The sequence below is a fragment of the Hyaena hyaena genome, unplaced genomic scaffold, assembly GCF_003009895.1.
Source record: "Hyaena hyaena isolate Hyena2069 unplaced genomic scaffold, ASM300989v1 scaffold_42, whole genome shotgun sequence".
Lineage (NCBI taxonomy): Eukaryota > Metazoa > Chordata > Mammalia > Carnivora > Hyaenidae > Hyaena > Hyaena hyaena.
This window is the reverse complement of record NW_024080674.1, coordinates 4,195,796-4,202,547: the sequence shown is the minus strand read 5'-3', so window position 1 is coordinate 4,202,547 and position 6,752 is coordinate 4,195,796.

The window sequence follows — 6,752 nt, the reverse complement described above, 5'->3', positions numbered from 1 at the left end:
TTTACAATTCTGTTTCAGTCGCATCAGGGGATGCCCTTGTTTTTAAAAATGCATAGAGAAGTTTAAAAGTATAGGACACGTGTCTAATTGACTGTAAATGGTTCAGAAAAAAAATAGTGATGCCTGTTTATAAATTTTGTACAAATAGGAAATATACACGATGTTGAACATTATAAAGCAAATATGTACGGTGTTAAAAATCATAATGCTTATTATTTTTAACGTGTATTCATTTTTAAGAGAGATATGGTGCACGCGGAGGAGGGGCAGAGAGAGGGAGACACAGGATCAGAAGCAGGCTCGAGCTGTCAGCACGGAGCCCAACGCGGGGCTGGAACTCAGGAACCGTGAGATCACGACCTGAGCTGAAGTGAGTGGTTTAACCGACTGAGCCGCCCAGGTGCCCTGAGTCACCATTATTTTTTCTTGAACCGTAAAATGGGCAAATGTTTCACATCCTGTTACCGGGCATTTTCACTCCCATGATGTATCCACCAGCATCTTTCCTTGTCAGTATGGTGTTATTTGTAATGGCTGCATGCTGCTCCTGGTGAGGGCAGACTGTACTTTGTCGATGGGTATTTAGATTGTTTCCAGCTTGACTATTTCAGACCATGCCAGAGTGAGCATCCTTACAAATACATTTTTGCCTACTTACCTGGGTGTTTTAGTATACAGAGCTGCTGGATCTAATGGAAAGAGGAGGAGAGAGAGGCAGAAACGGAAAAAGGCAGAGACCGGCAGAAACGGCAGAGACAAGGGAGAAAGCGAAACAGAAATGTGCCCCAGGAGACTGAGAAGGAGCTTGTCCGAAGCATTAGAGGCCTCAGCAGCCTGGCCATGGCCATAGGAATCCAGGTAGAGAATGGACTAAGCCACTTTTTGGAACACACCCTACAGATTAAATTGTAGGCAAGGTCAGAGTCCTTTGTGCAGGGATTTTAATGGGACTATTGTTCTTGAGAAACAACCCAATTACCCATCAACAGGAGACTGGTTATAGATTGTGCTGGAAGTGCTCATTGGAGCCAGTCTCGAAGTAGGGCTACCAGGTTTATTAGCAAATAAAAATACAAGAAGCCCAGTTAAAGCTGAATTTAAGATAAAGATTAAGTCTGTCCCAGTCTCATACTTAAAGCATATTTGTTTATCTGAAATTCTGATTTAATTGGGCATCTGTGTTTTATCTGGCAACACTGCCTCTAAGACCAGTGAGAACAGCCAGGTGAAGGTTAGAGGGTGTGTGTGTGTGTGTGTGCACACATGTGGGCATCTGAAGTGACTCTGGAGGCTTTAGCTTCTGACCTGGTGGTGGGTGTAGTTGAGGGAAAGGGTCTCACAGTCGTGGGTGACAGACTGGCTGGGCCCCAACTTTGTGCTCTGCAGTCATTTGTGTATACGTCTTAAAAGTGTTATATATTGGGGCACCTGGGTGGCTCAGTCTGTTAAGCGTCCAGCTTTGGTTCAGGTCATGGTCTCACGGCTTGTGAGTTCGAGCCATGCATTGGACTCTGTGCTGACAGCTCAGACATGGAGGCTGCTTCGGATTCTGTGTCTCCCTCTCTCTCTCTGACCCTCCCCTGCTCATGCTGTGTGTGTGTTTCTCTCTCTCAGAAATAAATAAAATTTTTAAAAAGCATTAACAAAAAAATTTTTTAAAGAAAAACATTAAAAAATTTTAAGTGTTAATAATATTAAATACAAATATTAAAAACATGATTTCCTAAACTTCCATTTGAACATTTTTGATTTTAGAAAGTACTGGCCACGGGCACCTGGGTGGCTTAGTTGATTAAGCATCCAACTTTGGCTCAGGTCAAGATCTCAGTTTGTGGGTTTAAGCCCCGCATCGGGCTCTGCCCTGACAGTGCAGAGCCTACTTGGGATTTTTTCTTTCTCTGTCCCTCCCCTGCTTGTGCTCTTCCCTCCCCCACTCAAAATAAATAAGCTTAAAAAAAAAAAAAAAAGTACTGGCTAGGGCCTGGGGCTCTGCCTTCCAGAACTGTTTTCACATCCTGGAACACTCATCTGCCCCTGGGCTTCTTAATCATGGTGGCCACTGGTCACTGCTGCCTGAATACTCTCTCACTTCCCTGCCCCTCTCACCTGCCCATCCTTGTGACCTCAGCCTGGAGTCAGTTTGGCTCTCACTTCTCTGACTCAACTTGGCTCCCTTGGGGCTGCTGAGTTGCCTGCTACTATCTTCCTCCTTCACCTGTGAGCTCCACTGGGCATAGAGGCCTTGTTTGTGTCCAGCTGGGCTATCACAATATCCTAGCCTATTAAGCCAGGTACCCTCTGCTTCTCGCTCGCTGTGACTTGGGCATTTCACCTCGATGAGCCTCCGTTTCCTTATCTATAAAATGGGACTGATAATCTTGCCTACTACTCAGCGCTTGCCATGGGAGTCAAATGGGCCAGTGTGCAAGGGATGGGAAAGTGAGATGGCATCAGTATCTCTGAGGTGATGTCTGAACCAAGGCCGGCTCCCGGAAGAGCTGGGGAAGGGTGTTCTGGGCAGAGCAGCATAAGGGCATTCCCCCTGCTACAGGAAAGAACCAGAAAGCAGCAGAAAGTAGGCCAGCAAGACTGGATGAGCAGCGGGGAGGGTGAAGGTGATGGAGCAGCTCCGGGGCCACGAGCAGGGTTTAGAGTTTATTTTGAGTCTGAAGCTAAGGGCTGACTCTGACCTGAGAAAATCGTTTGCTCTCACTTTTCTCCTGCTTGGCAAGATCTCCCACACACAGCGGGTCAGAGAGGCAAAGCGTCCACAGGTGTGGAAGATGGGTGTGGGTGGGGGGGAGAGGAGGCCCCTGGGGTTTTTCCTGGAGACAGGGTCAGCCTTCTGCCAGGAGGGTGGAGCTATCAGGATGACGTCAGCCCAGTCCCAAGGGCGAGGCTGCCAAGGCCAAATTAGTGTCCGAGATAGTTTGAGAGATTGTGTGTGTGAACCCCTGGTGGCAATGCACGGAGATTAGCGGGGATGGGGGTTGGGGGAAGGGCAGGTGCACCTAGGGGAGATCCCAGCGACCTGTCTCAGGCCCGGAGCACCAGCACACCAGGTGTGGGGGGGCCTGGCCCCAGGGCATCACTCAGCCCACACACAGACACCACCCTCGAGGCCTCGGACCCAGGATCACCTCCTTCCGATTACCCCGGGATTGTTCCAGAACTCCCCCTTCTTATTACCCCCAAGGAATAAAGAAACCACGTCTCAGGCAATCAGTATTTGTCTTGGTTTTGTGGTTAGATTTTTTTCATGAAAACGTTGTTTATTTGAAATTGTCACATGCATATCTAAAGTAAAACACTCGTATCCTTCAGAAAAGGTTAGGAGAAGGGGCACCTGGGTGGCTCAGTCGGTTAAGTGTCTGACTTTGGCTCAGGCAGGCGGTGATCTCACGGATCGTGAGCTCAAGCCCCGCATTGGACTGTCTCGCAGCACAGAGCCTGCTTTGGATCCTCTGTCCCTCCCCCTTTCTCTGCCCCTCCCCCTCCCCTGCTTGTTCTCTCTCTCTCTCTCACAAATAAACATAAAAAAGAAAAAGAAACTTCCTTCCCACCCCTGTCCACTTCCCTCCTCAGATGCAAGCAGATTCTTGGGTCACCTCTCAGTCTGTGCCCACGGGGTGGGTATTATCTTATTTACTTCTGCACAAAAGGCTACGCTGTTCCCCTGACTTTTTTTCACTTAAAAGTCTAGCAGTTCATTCATCCATTCAGCTAATATTTATTAAGCACCTACTGTCAAGTGCCTAGGTCAGAGCAGTGAATAAAACAGTTCCTGGGCAGGTGGAGCCATCTAGAGCAGAGAGTGAATGTTTAGCTTTTAGGTTTATTAGTGAATATTAGGTTTTAGGCCTCCGTAGTGAGGACATTGGTGTAGGTAGGTACCTAGATAACAAGAGAAAATACATTTCCACAAATATTTTTATTGACAAAATGTAATATTTAGGAGTGCCTGGCTGGTTCAGTCGGTAGAGCATGCAACCCTTGACCTTGGGTTCATGGGTTTGAGCCCCACATTGGGAGTAGAGAGTACTTAAGTAAATAAACTTAAAAATATATAATATTTAGGAGCACCTGGGTGGCTCAGCCAGTTAAGCGTCCCAACTTCAGCTCAGGTCATGATCTCATGGTTTGTGAGTTTGAGCCCTGCGTTGGATTCTCTGTCTCCCTCTCCCCTGTTCATGCTCTCTCTGTCTCAAAAGTAAATGAATAAACATTTTTTTTAATGTCATATTTAAGGGGCGCCTGGGTGGCTCAGTTGGTTGAGCGTCCAACTTCGGCTCAGGTCATGATCTCACAGTTTGTGGGTTCGAGCCCCACGTCGGGCTCTATTGCTGACAGCCCAGCCTAGAGCCTGTTTCAGATTCTGTGTCTCCCTCTCTCTCTGACCCTCCCCTGCTCACAATGTCTCTCTCTCTCTCTCAGAAATAAATAAAACATTTAAAAAAAATAAAAAATAAAAATGTAATATTTAAGTATAATTTTTGGCAATATAGGTCTACAAATGAGAAGAATGAAATTCTCTTTTGAAGGTTTATATTTCGCTTTCATTGGGATTCCAAGTTAGTGTTCCCTATCCTCAAATCGATTGCAAATAGTCATCTGTGATGGCCATTCTTTTTATTTTATTTTTTACTTTTTGGGGGAGGAGAGAGAGAGAGAGAGAGAGAATGAGGTAGGTTAGGGAGGGTCAGAGGGAGAGAGAGAATGAGGTAGTTTAGGGAGGGTCAGAGGGAGAGGGAGAATCCCACGCAGGCACCACTCTCCGCACAGAGCCCAAGCCTGATGCAGGGCTCCACCTCAAGCCCAGGAGATCATGACCTGAGCCGGAATCAAGAGTTGGCCGCTCAGCCGACGAGCGAGCCACCCAGGTACCCCTGTATTTAGCCATTTTTAGCACAAGCGGTCATAAAAGGCAAACCTCAGGTTGGATTTGGCCCATGGGCTGTATTTGCCAACCTCTGGTCTAAAGGGCAATCAGCAAAATGAGTAAAACATACACAGTGTCAGATAGTGGTGAGTTGCAGGGGAGAAAAGTCAAACGGAGGGGGATAAGGGAAGGAGGGCTGGAGGGAGAAGGGGTGGCCTGGAGAAGGCTTCCCCGAGGAGCTGAGGGGGTGAGCCTGGAGGCCATCTGGGGGGAAAACATCCCAGGGAAAGGGGGGGCATCACGTGCAAAGTCACTGAAGCTGTAGCATGCCTGGTGTGGTCCATGTGGCTGGGGCCTCATCAGCTCAGAGACAGCTCCTGGTGGGATGAAAAAACATGGGGTTTTCCTAGGAGATGGGAGCCGTGAAGGGTTTATGTACAGATAGGCTTTCACATTTTAACAGCTGTAAAGTATTCCATTGATTGGACTATTAGGTATTTAACAAGTCCTCTGACGGACAACTTTTGCTACCCTATTAAAATTAATGAGGCTAATACTTGCACGTGATAAAAAGAAAAAGACTTGGGACAGGACGTGTAGTTAAGCCTCTCCTTCCCACCCCTGCCTGGCAGCCACCCAGATCCCCTCCTGAGAGACAACCACTGGTACCAGTTTCCTGTGTCTCCCTCCACAGGTGGCTTCTGTGTCTCTAAGAAATACCTACCTATTTCTCCCACTTTCTATGCAAATAGTATCACATTGTGCAGGCCGTTCTGCTCTTTGGTTTTTACCACTTGATGTCTTAATTCCACATCCATCATGTACAGAGCTTTCTCCTTTTTGACAGGTGTGTAATATTACTGCACTGTAATATGTTAAGTGGTCCCCAGATGAGCCTTGGCCTGAGTGTAAGAGCATCAAATACTACCTTGGGATGCTAGAGGGACGCCATAGGAGGCAGCCTCCCACACAGAACCAGGCACACAGGAGGTGCTCAGCAAATTGGAATGAAAAGGGTTTGCACCTCTTTTCTTGGGAGTCCCCGACTGTGGGCCACGTTCAACAGGCTTGGACCCAAAATCTCCCCTGAAAGCCATTTATATCCTGGTGATTTGACTCCTTCCGAGGCCGTATGGAGTCACAGGCCCAAGGCTGAATCACTGTTTGCTTTCAGGCAAGTGTGAGACACTCAGAGAGGTTTTGTTTTTTAAATCAAGGAAGGATAAGGGTGATGGTTGAGCCTTGACTCATTCCTTGAACTTTCCGTAGACATTGTCTTCTTCCTGGTCAAGATTAACTCTGATGGATTCAACCACCTGATTAAAGATCTAAGCAACAGGGGCCAATTGGCCTAATATACAAAGCTTTTGGCAGTTAAGAAATTCATCAATTCCATGACCAAAGGACATAAAGGGATAGTTTGAACTCGGAGAAACAGAGTGGCTTTGGAACATGTAAAAATGCTCCACCCCATTCATGTGAAATGCAGATTGCCACAAGGAGGTCTCACTTTGCTTTATCAGATGAGCAAAGATAAAGAAGTCAGAATATACCCTGCCTGGCCTGTTTTTAAGGGGCCTTCACTATCCTGCTGGTGAAACTGTAATTTAGTTTAACCCTTTTGGATGACGTTTGGACAAATGTATCAACATTTTATATAACATACCTTTGACCCAGAGTGCACAGATGTGTGTACCAGAAGTCCATGGAAATTGCCACCTTGTTTATAAGGTAGCGGAAAAATTGTAATGTCTAACCTAAAGGCTCTGGGGAGGGAGAGTCCTTTTGTTAAACACATTGTGCGATTGTAGTATCAGCCATACAATGGAAGAGTCTTCGGTCTTGCAAAAGATGAAGGAAGCTGCATGTACTG